This window comes from Leopardus geoffroyi, chromosome X (assembly GCF_018350155.1).
Source record: "Leopardus geoffroyi isolate Oge1 chromosome X, O.geoffroyi_Oge1_pat1.0, whole genome shotgun sequence".
In the NCBI taxonomy this organism is placed as follows: domain Eukaryota; kingdom Metazoa; phylum Chordata; class Mammalia; order Carnivora; family Felidae; genus Leopardus; species Leopardus geoffroyi.
In genome coordinates, this window is record NC_059343.1 from 59,620,853 (window position 1) to 59,640,250 (window position 19,398).

The window sequence follows — 19,398 nt, forward strand, 5'->3', positions numbered from 1 at the left end:
AGGGTAATCGGCCCGCACCCCGCTGGGTGGCCCCGTAGGGCCATTGCTCCCTCCGTTTGCAGCCCTCGACCCCAGTGCTTGATCACCGCTTATGCAAAGCCTGCACATGCTTTTCAAAATTTTTTTTAACATTTATTTTCAAGAGACACAGAGAGACAGAGTGCGAGTGGGGGAGGGGCAGAGAGAGAGAGGAGATAGGGAACCTGAAGCAGGCTCCAGGCTCTGCTTGAATCCAGCACCAATGAGATCCTGAGCTGAGCTGAAGTCGGGTGCTTAACAGACTGAGCCACTCAGGAGCCCCTGAACATGCTTTTCAAAGTTGGGTTTAAGTACCAACTCTCAGGGTAAGAGAGTTAGACTGACCTTTCAAATCCAATCTGGAGAATCTGTGATTCGAAGCCTTCCCTAGCCACCTCACCCAAACTAACCACCCAAGTGGTTTTGCATTTTCATTTATCTTTTTATTTCTCTAAATTTAGTCTCTTCTCTCATAAGCTCCCTCCATTTCAACACCCCCCTCACCCCTGCCCAAATTAACCTCAAGCCCAGCATCAAGGAGGTAATTAGCAAATATTTGTTAATGATAATGAAGAATGAGAAAATGCTCAAGAACTCAGACCTGGAATTTTCAGTTTTAACGGCCAGTTAGATGCAGTGGTACACTTAGAATTATTCTCAAGAATAGTTTCCATTGCAGTCGTCACTAGCTACGCAAATGCCAGGACTGGCAAATAACAAGCCACTTCAAGGCCCAAGTGCTCAGGGGGAGAAAAAGTCCAGGGAAAGCTACTTCATTTTGGTGGAAAGAGTGCTTGACCCTTCCTGCATTGCCCCTAATCTCTGACATCTCCCTCTCAGCCTGTGTCCTCAGAAATCTTGTCTCTATGCTTCTCCCCTTCGAGCTTCTGCCCTCTCTTTTTCTTCATTTAAAAATGTTTACGGGGTGCCTGGGTGGCTCAGTCGGTTAAGCGTCCGACTTCAGCTCAGGTCACGATCTCACGTTCGGTGAGTTCCAGCCCCGCGTTGGGCTCTGGGCTGAAGGCTCAGAGCCTGGAGCCTGCTTCCGGTTCTGTGTCTCCCTCTCTCTCTGCCCCTCCCCCGTTCATGCTCTGTCTCTCTCTGTCTCAAAAATAAATAAACGTTAAAAAAAATAAAAATGTTTTCAAAATACCGAAATAATAGGTACTCACCAAAGAACTTGAAAAGTATAGAAAAGTAAAGCAAATCACCCATAATTCCTTCACACACACAACCACCTGTTAATAGTTTAGTGTAATTTTCTAGTATTTTCATTCCTTCAGCATGGGGCCTACCCCACCCCAAATTATTTAGAAGTATGAATAGATTAGGAATGCCAAAGGTGGGGTGTCACCAAGAAAGGTAACTGGCTGGCTGGCTAACAAGAGGTCTTGTTCAATGGCATTACCTCGGTGCTTTCAACCTCAGTCCAGACTGGGTATTCAGTCCTTCAGTCTTCGAAACTTGATCCCCTCAGTGTCCCAGAACTGGTCAGACTCAGGAGGCTGACTCATGCTGATTACCTGAGGAGACTGATGTATGAAAACTGGAATGCTGGTTGGTAATGAGAAATGGAACTGTAACAGTTTATGTTGGCCTTATTACCAATTTCCTTACCTTAAATAATGTATAAGGCTTACTCTTTACCAAGTGCTACTTTGTATTATATAATAGCTGTATGAAGTAAATACTATTATTAACCCCATCGTAGAGATGGAGAAACTAGGGCATGGGAGGATTAAGAAATTATCAGGTCTGCTCTGTGTTGGCTTCACCGACTCTCCCTTTTCTATGCTTCTGTGGCTCACTGACACATTGTTTAGATATGTCAGAGTTATCAATCAAGTTATAACCAAGACTTACCAATCTGGAAGCCATTATGTTTCTTGAAGGTGATTCTTCCATTTGATTCAATGTATATTAATTTTATAGTTTAACTCTCAAATAAAAGTTTATTTCCTGGGGCACCTGAAGGATCAGCGGGTTAAGCATCCCTCTTGATTTTGGCTCAGATCATGATCTCATGGTTAATGAGATTGAGACTCGCACTGGGCTCTGTGCTGACAGTGCAGAGCTTGCTCGGGATTCTGTCTCCCTCTCTCTCTGCCCCTCCCCTGCTTTTGCTCTCCCCCACTCTCCCTCTCTCTCTTTCAAAATAAATAAATAAACATTTAAAAAATTTTATTTCCAACTTCCTAGAAATTTTTTTACTGTTGGTCCCTTATATTACCTGGAAGCTTTCATTGTACTAATCTTCAAAAACCCAAAATTTTTAAACCTTCACATTTTATAAATATTTCCATGGTTTACATTTTATGTTAATGTATGCACTAATCTTCCCTCTAGTACATGCCCTCCAGTTTGCTTAGCTATTCTCTTATTCTTAATTAATAATAAATCTTTTTATTAAATTTCTTGAAAGAAAAAGCCCATACACTATCTTCTTTCCATCATTTCCCATTCACTCTCTTCAAATTTTTAAAAATATTGCATAAGCAATATATATAAACACATTCTCTATTTAAAAAGTTAAAACATTACAGATAAGGTTAAAGTTCCTTGTGTTTATCACCCATAATCACAGGTTCCTCTATCTCCTTTCTGAAAGGTAACCACTGTTACAAGATAAGTTGTATACTTTCAGATTTTTTCCTATGGATTAACATGTATAACATGTAGAAATGCATATAAGATCTTGTTTTCTGTGTATTCTTTGAATATAAGCAATGTTATACTCTACCTACTGTTGTGCAGATTTCCCTATACATCCAAAGTTATGTCATGGAGATCTAGTCACGTTATCATGCATCATGGTTTATATAGGCATATTGATGAGCATTTACATAGTTTGTTTCCAGGTATGAATTCTTGAAAACAGTACTTCAGGGAATATACATATATGTCTTCTTGTGAATGCATACAGGTGTTTTGGATATAGGCATTTAGATTTTTGAGATAACCAAAAAGCCATTTTATTTATTTATTTTTTAAATGTTTATTTTTGAGAGAGAGAGAGTGAATAGGGGAGGGACAGAGAGAGAGAGAGAGAGAGAGAATCTGAAGCAGGCTCCAGGCTCCAAGCTGTCAGCACAGAGCCTGATGCAGGGCTTGAACCCACAAACCGCAAGATCATGACCTGAACTGAAACCAAGAGTCAGATGCTTGACCAACTGAGGCAGCCAGGTGCCCCCTGAAAAGCAATTTAAATGATCTGTACCAATTTGTAGTATAGGAGTCTCCACTTCCTCCATTCTTACCAACACTTGATATTATTAGACTTTGATTCTAAGCAATCTAATGGGCACAAAATGGTATCTTACTTTAAGTTTCATTTACCTGAAGACTAACGTCATTGAACATATTTTTATGTTTAATTTCATTTATATTTTATTATGTTTAGTTAGTTTATTTCTTCTGGTTAATAACTGTTGATGTACTTAGTCATTTCTCTACTGGGCTGTTTTCCTTATTGACTTACAAGAATTTAAAAAATATATGTATTCTGCATTTTAGCTTTTAAAAAAATCTAAAAGAGATATTGTACTGAGTTTCCTATATGTAGTTTGTCTGTTTGCATTTTTATGGTGTTTTCTTTTTTTTTTTTTAAACATTTTTTTTCAACGTTTATTTACTATTTTTGGGACAGAGAGAGACAGAGCATGAACGGGGGAGGGGCAGAGAGAGAGGGAGACACAGAATCGGAAACAGGCTGCAGGCTCTGAGCCATCAGCCCAGAGCCTGACGCGGGGCTCGAACTCACGGACCGCGAGATCGTGACCTGGCTGAAGTCGGACGCTTAACCGACTGCGCCACCCAGGCGCCCCGGTGTTTTCTTTTAATATAGTTTTTATTTTTAATGAAGTCAAATTTATGAGTTTTCTCATTTTTGTCTTATTTTAGAAGGCCTTTATAGTAGGTTGAATGGTGACTTCCCTAAAGATATGTCCACCTAGAACTTGTTAATGTGACCTTATTTGGAAAAAGGGCTTTTACAGATGTAATTAATGTTCTGGAGATGAGATCATGCTGGATTTCCTACTAGCCCCTAAATCCAATGACAAGTGTCCTTATAAGAAAAGGAAAAGATGCATTAGGGAGAAGGCACTGTGAAGATTGAGCCAGAGATGGAGGTGATGTATTAAAAGCTAAGGAATGCCAAGGATTGCCAGCAACCACAAGAAGCTAGGGGAGAACCAACCCCACTAATACCTTGATATTGGACTTTGGGCTTTCGGAATGTGAGAGAATAAATTTGTTGTTTTGAACCACACAGTTTGTGGTAATTTCTAATGGCGTCCCTAAAAAACTAATAAAGCCTTCCTGTCCCCAAAATCATTAACATCTTATCAATTTTTCTATTACTTTTATTGTTTTGCTTTTTATCTATACCTCTTTTAATTCCTCTATAATTTATTTTTATAAGTGGGTTTAGATAGAAAATTAAAAAAAATTTTTAATGTTTATTTTTGAGAGAGACAGAGTCCGAGTGGGGGAAGGGCATAGAGAGAGGGAGACACAGAATCTGAAGTAGGCTCCGGGCTCTGAGCCATCAGCACAGAGCCCTATGTGGGGCTCGAACTCAGGAATGGCAAGATATGACCTAGGCTGAAGTCAGACGCTTAAGAGACTGAGCCACCTCAGGCGCCCCTAGACATTTTAAAAAAATTTTTATTTATTTTTTAACTTACATCCAAGTTAGTTAGCATGTAGTGCAACAATGATTTCAGGAATAAATTCCAGTGATTCATCTCCTGTGTATAACATCCAGTGCTCATCCCAACAAGTGTCTTCCTTAATGCCCTTTACCCATTTAGCCCATCTCCCCACCCACAACCCTCCAGCAACTCTCAGTTTGTTCTCTGTATTTAAGAGTCTCTTACGTTTTGTCCCCCTCCTTGTTTTTATATTATTTTTGCTTCCCTTTCCAAATGTTAATCTGTTTTGTATCTTAAATTCCTCATATGAGTGAAGTCATAGGATATTTGTCTTTCTCTGACTAATTCTGGTTAGCATAACACCCTCTAGTTCTATCCACGTGGTTGCAAGTGGCAAGATTTCATTCATTTTGATTGCCGAGTAACACTCCATTGTATGTATATACCACATCGTCTTTGTCCATTCATCCATTGATGGACATTTGGGCTCTTTCCATACTTTGGCTATTGTTGATAGCGCTGCTGTAAATATTGGGTGTATGTGCCCCTTTGAAACAGCACACTTGTATCCCTTGGACAAATACCTAGTAGTGCAATTACTGGGTCGTAGGGTAGTTCTATTTTTAACTTTTTGAGGAACCTCCATGCTATTTTCCAGAGTGGCTGCACCAGTTTGCATTCCCACCAGTAGGGCAAAAGAAATCCTCTTTCTCTGTATCCTTGCCAACATCTGTTGTTCCCTGAGTTGTTCACTTTAGCCATTCTGACTGTGTGAGGTGATATCTCATTGTGGTTTTGATTTGTATTTCCCTGGTGATGAGCTATGTTGAGCATTTTTTCTGTTAGCCATCTGGATGTCTTCTTTGGAGAAGTGTCTATTCATGTCTTTTGCCCATTTCTTCACTGGATTATTTGTTTTATGGGTGTTGAGTTTGATAAGTTCTTTATAGATTTTGGATACTAATCCTTTATCTGATATGTCATTTGAAAAATATCTTCTCCCATTCTGTTGGTTTCTTTTTAGTTTTGTTGATTGTTTCCTTTGCTATGCAGAAGCTTTTTATTTTGATGAGGTCCCAGTAGTTCATTTTTGCTTTTGTTTCCCTTGCCTCCAGAGACATGTTGAGTAAGAGACATGTGGCTGAAGTCAAAGACCTTTTGGCCTACTTTCTCCTCTAGGATTTTGAAGGCGTCTTGTATTACATTTAGATGTTTCATCCAGTTTGAGTTTATTTTTGTGTATGGTGTAAGAAAGTGGTCTAGGTTCATTTTTCTGCATGTCATTGTCCAGGTTTCCCAGCACTGTTTGCTGAAGAGACTGTCTATTCCATTGGATATTCTATCCTGCTTTGTCAAAGATTAGCTGGCCATATGTTTGTGGGTCCATTTCTGGGTTTTCTGTTCTGTTCCATTGATCTCAGTGTCTGTTTTTGTGCCAGTACCATATTTTCTTTTTTTTTTTAATTATATGGAATTTATTGTCCAATTGGTTTCCATACAACACCCAGTGCTCATCCCAAAAGGTGCCCTCCTCAATACCCATCACCCACCCTCTCCTCCCTCCCACCCCCCATCAACCCTCAGTTTGTTCTCAGTTTTTAACAGTCTCTTATGCTTTGGCTCTCTCCCACTCTAACCTCTTTTTTTTTTTTCTTTTTTCCTCCCCCTCCCCCATGGGTTCCTGTTAAGTTTCTCAGGATCCACATAAGAGTGAAACCATATGGTATCTGTCTTTCTCTGTATGGCTTATTTCACTTAGCATCACACTCTCCAGTTCCATCCATGTTGCTACAAAAGGCCATATTTCATTTTTTCTCATTGCCACGTAGTATTCCATTGTGTATATAAACCACAATTTCTTTATCCATTCATCAGTTGATGGACATTTAGGCTCTTTCCATAATTTGGCTATTGTTGAGAGTGCTGCTATGAACATTGGGGTACAAGTGCCCCTATGCATCAGCACTCCTGTATCCCTTGGGTAAATTCCTAGCAGTGCTATTGCTGGGTCATAGGGTAGGTCTATTTTTAATTTTCTGAGGAACCTCCACACTGCTTTCCAGAGCAGCTGCACCAATTTGCATTCCCACCAACAGTGCAAGAGGGTTCCCGTTTCTCCACATCCTCTCCAGCATCTATAGTCTCCTGATTTGTTCATTTTGGCCACTCTGACTGGCGTGAGGTGATATCTGAGTGTGGTTTTGATTTGTATTTCCCTGATGAGGAGCGACGCTGAACATCTTTTCATGTGCCTGTTGGCCATCCGGATGTCTTCTTTAGAGAAGTGTCTATTCATGTTTTCTGCCCATTTCTTCACTGGGTTATTTGTTTTTCGGGTGTGGAGTTTGGTGAGCTCTTTATAGATTCTGGATACTAGCCCTTTGTCCGATATGTCATCTGCAAATATCTTTTCCCATTCCGTTGGTTGCCTTTTAGTTTTGTTGGTTGTTTCCTTTGCTGTGCAGAAGCTTTTTATCTTCATAAGGTCCCAGTAATTCACTTCTGCTTTTAATTCCCTTGCCTTTGGGGATGTGTCGAGTAAGAGATTGCTACGGCTGAGGTCAGAGAGGTCTTTTCCTGCTTTCTCCTCTAAGGTTTTGATGGTTTCCTGTCTCACATTCAGGTCCTTTATCCATTTTGAGTTTATTTTTGTGAATGGTGTGAGAAAGTGGTCTAGTTTCAACCTTCTGCATGTTGCTGTCCAGTTCTCCCAGCACCATTTGTTAAAGAGGCTGTTTTTTTTCCATTGGATGTTCTTTCCTGCTTTGTCAAAGATGAGTTGACCATACGTTTGTGGGTCTAGTTCTGGGGTTTCTATTCTATTCCATTGGTCTATGTGTCTGTTTTTGTGCCAATACCATGCTGTCTTGATGATTACAGCTTTGTAGTAGAGGCTAAAGCCTGGGATTGTGATGCCTCCTGCTTTGGTCTTCTTCTTCAAAATTCCTTTGGCTATTCGGGGCCTTTTGTGGTTCCATATGAATTTTAGGATTGCTTGTTCTAGTTTCGAGAAGAATGCTGGTGCCATTTTGATTGGGATTGCATTGAATGTGTAGATAGCTTTGGGTAGTATTGACATTTTGACAATATTTATTTTTCCAATCCATGAGCAGGGAATGTCTTTCCATTTCTTTAAATCTTCTTCAATTTCCTTCATAAGCTTTCTATAGTTTTCAGCATACAGATCCTTTACATCTTTGGTTAGATTTATTCCTAGGTATTTTATGCTTCTTGGTGCAATTGTGAATGGGATCAGTTTCTTTATTTGTCTTTCTGTTGCTTCATTGTTAGTGTATAAGAATGCAACTGATTTCTGTACATTGATTTTGTATCCTGCGACTTTGCTGAATTCATGTATCAATTCTAGCAGACTTTTGGTGGAGTCTATTGGATTTTCCATGTATAATATCATGTCATCTGCAAAAAGCAAAAGCTTGACTTCATCTTTCCCAATTTTGATGCCTTTGATTTCCTTTTGTTGTCTGATTGCTGATGCTAGAACTTCCAGCACTATGTTAAACAACAGCGGTGAGAGTGGGCATCCCTGTCGTGTTCCTGATCTCAGGGAAAAAGCTCTCAGTTTTTCCCCGTTGAGGATGATGTTAGCTGTGGGCTTTTCATAAATGGCTTTTATGATCTTTAAGTATGTTCCTTCTATCCCGACTTTCTCAAGGGTTTTTATTAAGAAAGGGTGCTGGATTTTGTCAAAGGCCTTTTCTGCATTGATTGACAGGATCATATGGTTCTTCTCTTTTTTTTTTGTTAATGTGATGTATCACGTTGATTGATTTGCGAATGTTGAACCAGCCCTGCATCCCAGGAATGAATCCCACTTGATCATGGTGAATAATTCTTTTTATATGCCGTTGAATTCGATTTGCTAGTATCTTATTGAGAATTTTTGCATCCATATTCATCAGGGATATTGGCCGGTAGTTCTCTTTTTTTACTGGGTCTCTGTCTGGTTTAGGAATCAAAGTAATACTAGCTTCATAGAATGAGTCTGGAAGTTTTCCTTCCCTTTCTATTTCTTGGAATAGCTTGAGAAGGATAGGTATTATCTCTGCTTTAAACGTCTGGTAGAACTCCCCTGGGAAGCCATCTGGTCCTGGACTCTTATTTGTTGGGAGATTTTTGATAACCGATTCAATTTCTTCGCTGGTTATGGGTCTGTTCAAGCTTTCTATTTCCTCCTGATTGAGTTTTGGAAGAGTGTGGGTGTTCAGGAATTTGTCCATTTCTTCCAGGTTGTCCAATTTGTTGGCATATAATTTTTCATAGTATTCCCTGATAATTGTTTGTATCTCTGAGGGATTGGTTGTAATCATTCCATTTTCATTCATGATTTTATCTATTTGGGTCATCTCTCTTTTCTTTTTGAGAAGCCTGGCTAGAGGTTTGTCAATTTTGTTTATTTTTTCAAAAAACCAACTCTTGGTTTCGTTGATCTGCTCTACAGTTTTTTTAGACTCTATATTGTTTATTTCTGCTCTGATCTTTATTATTTCTCTTCTTCTGCTGGGTTTAGGCTGCCTTTGCTGTTCTGCTTCCATTTCCTTTAGGTGTGCTGTTAGATTTTGTATTTGGGATTTTTCTTGTTTCTTGAGATAGGCCTGGATTGCAATGTATTTTCCTCTCAGGACTGCCTTCGCTGCGTCCCAAAGCGTTTGGATTGTTGTATTTTCATTTTCGTTTGTTTCCATATATTTTTTTATTTCTTCTCTAATTGCCTGGTTGACCCACTCATTCGTTAGTAGGGTGTTCTTTAACCTCCATGCTTTTGGAGGTTTTCCAGACTTTTTTCTGTGGTTGATTTCAAGCTTCATAGCATTGTTGTCTGAAAGTATGCATGGCATAATTTCAATTCTGGTAAACTTATGAAGGGCTGTTTTGTGACCCAGTATATGATCTATCTTGGAGAATGTTCCATGTGCACTCGAGAAGAAAGTATATTCTGTTGCTTTGGGATGCAGAGTTCTAAATATATCTGTCAAGTCCATCTGATCCAATGTCTCATTCAGGGCCCTTGTTTCTTTATTTATCGTGTGTCTAGATGATCTATCCATTTCTGTAAGTGGGGTGTTAAAGTCCCCTGCAATTACCACATTCTTATCAATAAGGTTGCTTATGTTTATGAGTAGTTGTTTTATATATTTGGGGGCTCTGGTATTCGGCGCATAGACATTTATAATTGTTAGCTCTTCCTGATGGATAGACCCTGTAACTATTATATAATGTCCTTCTTCATCTCTTGTTACAGCCTTTAATTTAAAGTCTAGTTTGTCTGATATAAGTATGGCTACTCCAGCTTTCTTTTGGCTTCCAGTAGCATGATAAATAGTTCTCCATCCCCTCACTCTCACTCTAAAGGTGTCCTCAGGTCTAAAATGAGTCTCTTGTAGACAGCAAATAGATGGGTCTTGTTTTTTTATCCATTCTGATACCCTATGTCTTTTGGTTGGCGCATTTAATCCATTTACATTCAGTGTTATTATAGAAAGATACGGGTTTAGAGTCATTGTGATGTCTGTATGTTTTATGCTTGTAGTGATGTCTCTGGTATTTTGTCTCACAGGGTCCCCCTAAGGATCTCTTGTAGGGCTGGTTTAGTGGTGACAAGTTCCTTCAGTTTTTGTTTGTTTGGGAAGACCTTTATCTCTCCTTCTATTCTAAATGACAGACTTGCTGGATAAAGGATTCTCGCCTGCATATTTTTTCTGTCTAGCACACTGAAAATCTCGTGCCAATTCTTTCTGGCCTGCCAAGTTTCAAAAGACAGATCAGTCACGAGTCTTATAGGTCTCCCTTTATATGTGAGGGCACGTTTACCCCTTGCTGCTTTCAGAATTTTCTCTTTATCCTTGTATTTTGCCAGTTTCACTATGATATGTCGTGCAGAAGATCGATTCAAGTTCCGTCTGAAGGGAGTTCTCTGTGCCTCTTGGATTTCAATGCCTTTTTCCTTCCCCAGTTCAGGGAAGTTCTCAGCTATTATTTCTTCAAGTACCCCTTCAGCACCTTTCCCTCTCTCTTCCTCCTCTGGGATACCAATTATGCGTATATTATTTCTTTTTAGTGTATCACTTAGTTCTCTAATTTTCCCCTCATACTCCTGGATTTTTTTATCTCTCTTTCTCTCAGCTTCCTCTTTTTCCATAACTTTATCTTCTAGTTCACCTATTCTCTCCTCTGCCTCTTCAATCCGAGCTGTGGTGGTTTCCATTTTGTTTTGCATTTCATTTAAAGCGTTTTTCAGCTCCTCGTGACTGTTCCTTAGTCCCTTGATCTCTGTAGCAAGGGATTCTCTGCTGTCCCGTATACTGTTTTCAAGCCCGGCGATTAATTTTATGACTATTATTCTAAATTCACTTTCTGTTATATTATTTAAATCCTTTTTGATCAGCTCATTAGCTGTTATTATTTCCTGGAGATTCTTCTGAGGGGAATTCTTCCGCTTGGTCATTTTGGATAGTCCTTGGCGTGGTGAGGACCTGCAGGGCACTTCCCCTGTGCTGTGGTGTATAACTGGAGTTGGTGGGCGGGGCCGCACTCCGACCTGATGTCTGCCCCCAGCCCACCGCTGGGGCCACAGTCAGGCTGGTGTGTGCCTTCTCTTCCCCTCTCCTAGGGGCGGGATTCACTGTGGGGTGGCGTGGCCCGTCTGGGCTACTTGCACACTGCCAGGCTTGTGATGCTGGGGATCTGGCGTAATAGCTGGGGTGGGTAGGCAAGGTGCACAGGGGCAGGAGGGGCAGGCTTAGCTCGCTTCTCCTTAGGTGATCCACTTCAGGAGGGGCCCTGTGGCAGCGGGATGGAGTCAGATCCGCTGCCGGAGGTTTGGCTCCGGAGAAGCACAGAGTTGGGTGTTTGCGCGGAGCGAGCAAGTTCCCTGGCAGGAACTGGTTCCCTTTGGGATTTTGGCTGGGGGATGGGCGGGGGAGATGGCGCTGGCGAGCGCCTTTGTTCCCCACCAAACTGAGCTCTGTCGTCCGGGGGCTCAGCAGCTCTCCCTCCCTTTGTCCTCCAGCCTTCCCGCTTTCTGAGCAGAGCTGTTAACTTATGACCTCCCAGACGCTAAGTCGCGCTTGCTGTCGGAACACAGTCCGTCAGGCCCCTCCGCTTTTGCCCGCCAGACTCGGGGGCTCTGCTTGGCCGGCGAGCCGCCCCTCCGCCCCGGCTCCCTCCCGCCAGTCCATGGAGCGCGCACCGCCTCACCGCCCTTCCTACCCTCTTCCGTGGGCCTCTCGTCTGCGCTTGGCTCCGGCGACTCCGTTCTGCTAATCCTCTGGCGGTTTTCTGGGTTATTTAGGCAGGTGTAGGTGGAATCTAAGTGATCAGCAGGACGCGCGGTGAGCCCAGGGTCCTCCTACGCCGCCATCTTCCCTCCGTCTCACCATCCTCTCATTTTCAATCTGTAGTTTCTTTAGGTCTAAAATGAGTGTCTTCTAGGCAAAATATAGATGGATCTTGTTTTTTATTCCCTCCATTCTGACACCTTATGTGTTTTGATTGGAACATTCAGTCCATTTATATTCAGAGTAATTATTGATAGATACATATTCAGTGCCACTTATTTTGTTGTTTCTGGTGATTTTCTCTGTTCCTTTTTTTTCTTTGTCACTTCTGGTGTTTCCTTTCTGCTCAGAGTCCACTTTGATATTTCTTGCAGGGTTGGTTTAGTGGTTATGAACTCTTTTAGTTTTTGTTTGTCTGGGAAACTGTGTTTTCTTCTATTCTGAGTGACAGCCTTGCTGGGTAGAGAATTCTTGACTGCAGGTTTTTCCCATGCAGCATTTTGAATATATCATACCAATCCCTTCTGGCTTGCTAAGTTTCTTTTGACAGATATGCAGTTACCATCATGAGTCTTCCCTTGTAAGTTAAGGGCTTCTTTTGTCTTGCTGATTTTAAGATTTTTTTCTTTATCACTGTATTGTACAAATTTAACTATAATATGTCTTGGTGTTGGCCTGCTTTTGGTGATTTTGATGGGATTTTGATGGGATTTTTCTGTGTTTCCTGGTTTTGGATTTCTGTTTACTTCCTCAGATTAGGGAAGTTTTTAGCTATTATTTCCTCAAATAAAATTTCTGCCTCCCCCCCCCCTTCTTCTTCTGGGACTCCTATAATATGAATGTTATTACGTTTGATGGAGTCACTGAGTTCCCTAGATCTATTCTTGTTTTCTATAATTCTTTCTCTCCTTTGTTCAGCTTCACTAATTTCCATTATTTTGTCTTCTAGGTCACTAATTCGTTCTTCTGCTTCTTCCAGCCCAGTGCTCATTGCATCAAGCCTGTTTCTATTCTCATTTATTGCAATCTTCACTTCTGATTGATTCTTTTTTATCTGTTTTTATCTTTGTATTAAGGATCACCCTGATGTCTTTTATTCTTTTCTCAGGCCCAGTGAGTGTATGATTGTTACTTTACATCCTCGATGAGGCATGTTACTTATATGTATTTCAGTTAGATCTTTGGCTGTGGCCTCATCTGTTCTTTCATTTGGGACAAATTCCTTCATCTTGGCATTTTGTCTAAGTCTCTGCCTTCTTTTTTGTGTTAGAAAAAGCAGTTATGTTTCCTCTCCTGAGAATAATGGCTTTGTGAAGAAGACATGTGTCCAGGGCCTTGTGCTTCAGGAAGTGTCTCTGGTGTGTTCTGCATGTGCTCTGCTATTGGTTTTTGGTTGTGTTATCCTTCATGCCAGTTATCTGCAGAGGCTCTCCTTGCCTGCTATTGGCAATCTTTGGTGCTTGGCCAGAATGTGATGAGTTTTAACTAATTGTGCTCTGGTCTGCTTATTAAATGTGACCTGATATACTTCCATGAGAACTGAGGCCCTGCAGAATTCTGGTGGAGAGACATGGTGTGGGCAGGCATTTGTGCCAATCTTCTGCGTGAAGGGCCTGTCACACTCAGACTGATGCAAGCTTGATTGAGAAGGGCAGTCCCACCAGGGCACAGAGCTGTGGGGCTTGGTGTAAGCAAGTTAGGTAGCCAGTGTGAGTGCTGTCCTGTTTCCAGCTGGTGCCTCTGTGTTTATGCAAATGGGTTGGGGGGGTGGATGGCATCAGCCAGCTCCTTTGTCCTAGGTGAGGTATCTCCATGACTGCTGCCTCTCAGAGAAACACTCTGAGAAAAGGAAATAATCTCCCACCTGTGTGCCCCAGGCATTCTTCAAATCATCATTTCCACCCTGTCTGCCCCTGGGTTGTTTACCTAACTTCTCTGCAGGAGCAGGGAAGTACCCTCAGTGCTCCATCCCAGCCAACCTTCCTGGCCTTTAAACTCTAGGCTTTAAGCCCTGCTGGTTGCAAGAACTTACAAAGTTCAGCCCTCTCATTTTCCAAGCTAATGACTTTGGGGGAAATGTTCTCTTTGTGCATTGCTCTGTGTGGTCTACTCTCTCTTGCCATATTCTATGACCATGGCTCCCTCCCCTCTGCAGCATCCACAGTCCATTATTCCCTTCAATCATGTCTCTATACTTCCTACCTTCTTTGATGTGGCCTCTTCTGTCCCTTTAGTTGTGGAGTTTGTCTTCAGGTTGTCAGTCTTCAGGTTGATTTCTAAGGTGTTTAGGAAGATTTGATAGTCATTTAGTTGTGTTCATGGGACTCAGTGAGCCTAGGATCCTCCTACTGTGCTGCCATCTTCCTCTCCTCACCTCTTCATTTCATTTAGTTCATTATCTGAGGTTTTGTGTTGTTCTTTCTTTCGGACCATATTCCTCTGTCTCCCAATTTTGCTTGTCTTTCTGTGTTTATTTTTATGAATTAGTGAGACAACTGCTTTTCCTAAACTTGAAAGAATGGTCTTCTGTAAGGTTGTCCCCCATGTAGATTATGTGTGCTTGGTAGCTTTTGCCGGGTTACTGGAGCTGTGGCTGGTGTGAGGTGGGGTTCCCAGGGATCTCCACTCAGTGAGAGCCCTGGCAGGATAAGTATAGCTGAAGTAGGTGCATATCAGTGTATTCCATGGGCTCTCCGTGCTGTGGGTACCCTGGCAAGACAGGTAAGTCTAAAGTGTGTGCAAGCCATGGTGTTCCAAGATTCTACATGCATAGGACACTTTGGCATGATAGCTGAAGCTGAGGTGGGTGTTATCTGGGATTTCCTGGGGTTCTCTGCTCAGAGGGTATCCTGGCAGCATGGGTTGAGCTGAGACAGTGTGCAGGCTGGGACATCTCAGGGCTCTTCATGCAGAGGGCACTCTGGCAAGACAGCTGAAGCTGAAATGTGTGCAAGCCAGAATGTCCTGGTGTGTTCTTTGCAGGGGGTGTGTGCCCTGGCAGAGTGGCTGGAGCTGTGGCAGTGTGCAGGCTATGATGTCCCTGGGCTCTCTGCACAGAGGGTACCCTGGCAGAATAGCTGAAACTAAACTGGGTATAATCTTGAGGACCCAGGGCTTTACTCAGAGAAGGTACATTGTCAAGACCACTAAAGCTGAAGTAATGTAAACTAGGGTGTTCTAGGACTCTTCACACAGAGGGTACCCTAATAGGGTAGGGTATAGGCTAGGAGGTCCTAGGGCACTCCATTCAAGGGGCATTTTGGCAGAATAGCTAAAGCTAAGGTGGACATAGGCTAGTGTGGTCTCTAGGCTCTCTGCACAAAATTTGCCCTGGCAAGACACCAGAAGCTGCAGTGGTTGCAGGCTGGGTTGTCTTGGGGCTCTCTACATTGAGGGCAACCTGGTGGGGCAGCTGAAGCTGAACTGGGTATAAGCTGGGGTGTTCCAAGGTGCTCAGCAAAAGGGGGGTCCTGTCCAGTTGGCTGGAGCTGAGGCAAGTACGGGTGAATCTGTTCTAGGTTGTACCATGCAGGGGATGCCCTGGCAGGGTAGCTAAAACCAATGCAGATCTGAGCCTTGGGTTCCTGGGTTGCTCCATTCAGGTGGCACCATGTCAGGGTGCCTGGATCTGAAGAAGACATCAGCTGAGAAGTTCTAAGGTACTCTGCACTGGGGGTTCCCTAGCAATATATCTGAAGCCAAAATAGAGTAGGCCTAGAGTGTTCCAGAGTGCTTTGCACCTATGTCACTTTGGCACAAAGGTTAGAGATGTAGTGAGCACTAACCAGGGGTGTCCCCATGTGTGTTGCCCTGTGGCCACCCTGCTGGGATGGCTGGGGATAGTGTAGCCTAGGGGCCTGAGCCTCAGTAAGTCAGCATATTGGTAGGGTGCTTGGACTGTGCATTGGTCTATGTCTTCAAGATGGAGGGGTAGTGTAGACTCGTCTGCTCCCAATGAGGATTACAACAACTCTGCTATTTGGCTGAAATCTTGGGCTGGGACTTTTATATGATAATTGCTATTTTAAACCATGGCTTTTTTTTTTTCTGTGCTGCTGTGCAACAGGGGCTGGTGTGGGTCTACAGACCTGGGCTTACTTACATGACAGACCAGCTTGTGCACCTGGGCTCTGCTCTCCACAGTGTTAAGATGGGCGGGGAGAGATGGAGTGGGAGCTTAAACCCTGGTGCCAGTCCCTCCCTGCCTCCTGCAGAGGGTGTTCCAGCAGCTCCCCCACTGTTTGCAGAATTCTAGTGCTAGCTCTTTTATATGCTAATTGCTCTTTTAAACCATAGCTTGTGTGTGTGCGTGTGTGTGTGCCCCAACATCATATCTGGTTTTACTTTCTTTTTTTTTTTTTATATATATATATATATTTTTTTTCAACGTTTATTTATTTTTGGGACAGAGAGAGACAGAGCATGAACGGGGGAGGGGCAGAGAGAGAGGGAGACACAGAATCGGAAACAGGCTCCAGGCTCTGAGCCATCAGCCCAGAGCCCGACGCGGGGCTCGAACTCACGGACCGCGAGATCGTGACCTGGCTGAAGTCGGACGCTTAACCGACTGCGCCACCCAGGCGCCCCTGGTTTTACTTTCTTTAATGAGATTATATTCTTTAATTAGATTGTTTTCTTAATATAGGTTATGTGTGTTTCTTGTTAAATTTATTCCTAAGCATTTTATAGGCTCTGTCATTATTTGAATGAAATATTTTTTCTGATTTCTATTCTTAAATGCTTATTGCTAGAAGAGGAAAGCTATTGATTTTTGTATCTTTATCCTTTCAGTTTAAAATAAATGCTTTATCAAATTTTGTCATTTAATATAATAAAGTCTTAACAGCTTTATTGAGAAAAAAATTCACATACCATGCAATACACCTATTTAAAATACAAAATTGAGTGGCTTTTCGACCATTGAACAAAGTTGTACAGCCATCACTACAATCCATGTTAGGACATTTTTATCACCCCCAAAAGAAACTCCATATCTATTAGTAGTCAATCCCCACAATCTAGTACATTTTTAATATGGCCATGAACTTTCCAGGTATATAAGCATATATTCCAAAAAGTGAGTTTTATTTTTTCCAAAATTTATACCATTTATTTAAATTTCTTGTCTTACTGCATTTGTTGGGGTTTCCAATATCATATTAAATAATAGTGGTGATAATATGCATCCTATCCACTTCCTGACTTTGATTTAAATAGTTTTAGTGTTTTGAATGATATTTGTGTGCAAATAGTCATTATATATATACTTTTCTTTTAATCTTATTAGTAATGGCTGCTAAATTTTATGAAGTATATTTTTAGTCCCTGTTAATAAAACTGTGGTTTTCTCCTTGAAATTTTTTATGTTGATAGGACATTGTTGATTATGTTGGTAGAATAAGCAGATATGGACCTACACTTGCACTTCTGGAATAAACAACTTGGTTACAAAGTATTTTTCTTTGTATTCGTTGCTTGAATCTATTTGCAAATATTGTCTTCAGAATTTTAAATCTTTATTCATAAGTGAGATTGGTTTCTAGTTTTCTGTTTTATACTCTCCTGACCAGGATTAGGTAATAAAATGATGCTGGCTTTATGAAAGGTATTGAAGGACTTTCTATGGTTTTTAATGGCTAGAAGAATTTAGATAACATTGATGTTTATCTGTTATTCTTTTTTATCAAGATAAAATTCACATAACATAAAATTCAACATTTTAGCTATTCTTTAAAGTGTAAAATTAAGTGATTGTTAGTGTGTTCACAATTTTATGCAACCATCAACACTATCTAATTCCAGAATATCATTCCCACATTCCATTTCTATCATTCCCAAAAGTAACTCCATACCCATTTGCAGTCATTCGCAATAAGGATTACTTATTCTTGAAAGTTAAATTCCACTGTGAATTCTTATGGTCCTCCTGCCTTTTCTCGTGATAGATCTCCAATTAATATTCCAATCATCTGTATAGTAATTTATTCAAGTTTTCCACTTCAACTTTGGTCATTTTATTTATTTATTTTTTTAGGAAATCATCCATTTCCTTAGATTTTTAAATTGATCATGAAAGAGTTACAAATGCTATACTCGTAATTATTTTAATGTCTAGTATCTGTGGTTGTCTCTTTTCTTCTTGCTAATCTGTATATTTTCTTGCCTTATTTTATTGTCAAGTTCTTGAGACATCTATCTATTTGAACTGGTATTTAAAAATGGCTTATTTTATTCATTCATTTTATTCATTATAATGTATTTTATTTTCTACAAAATTAATTTCAAATTTTTTATGTAACTGGTTTGCCACGTTGTAATTCACTTACCACAAAATTCACACATTTAAAGTATATGACTCAATGATTTTTAAAATATTTACATATTTGTGCAGTATTTACAACAATAAATTTTAGAAATGGTTAAGATGTTAAAATTTATGTTATGTATATTTTATCACAATTAAGAATAATTAAAGTATTGAACACAATGAAAATAAAGTCCCCTGGAATTTGATTGGGATTATGATAAATCTGTAAACCAATACAGAAATTATTGACATTTTAACATATTGAATTTTCCAAACAAGGTGCATTCTCTATTTAGATTTTCTTAAACTTCTCAGTGCATTTTTGAGTACTTTTTGGTCTACAAATGTTGCATATCTTTTGAGATTTAGCTCTATTTAGCATTTCTAAAAAAATTCAGTTTCTAATTGCTAACAGACATAAAGTTCATATTTTATATCTTTTTTTAAAAAAATGTTTTATTTATTTTTGAGACAGGGAGAGATAGAGCATGAGTGGGGGGAAAGGCAGAGAGAGAGGGAGACACAGAATCCAAAGCAGGCTCTAAGCTCTGAGGTGTTAGCACAGAGCCCAATGCGGGGCTCAAATCCAACCGTGAGATCATGACCTGAGCCAAAGTCGGATGCTTAACCGACCTAGCCACCCAGGCCCCCCATATTTTGTATCTTGATCATGTATTCTGCAATCTTGCTAATTTCCCCTTTTAGCCTTTTTTTTTTAGACTCCTTTGGATTTTCTACATAGATGAGCATTGTGTTTGTGAATAAAGACATTTTAATTTCTTTTCAATCTGGATACATTTTATTTCTCCCCCCCAAGCTTTGTTGAGATATAATTAACACAGAAAATTGAATAAGTTGAAGTTGTATAACATGTTGATTTGATATATTTATATATTGCAATATTAATACAACCATGTTAGCTAACACCTTCATCACCTTAGACAATTATAAATTCCTTTTCGTAATGAGAATATTTAAGATTTACTTGGCAAGTTTTAAGTGTATAATATAGAATGGTTAACTATAATCCAAATGCTGTGCATTAGATCCCCAGAAGGAATCCATTTTCAAAATGGAAGTTTGTATCCTTTGACAAATATCCCCCATTTTCCTCGACACCCAG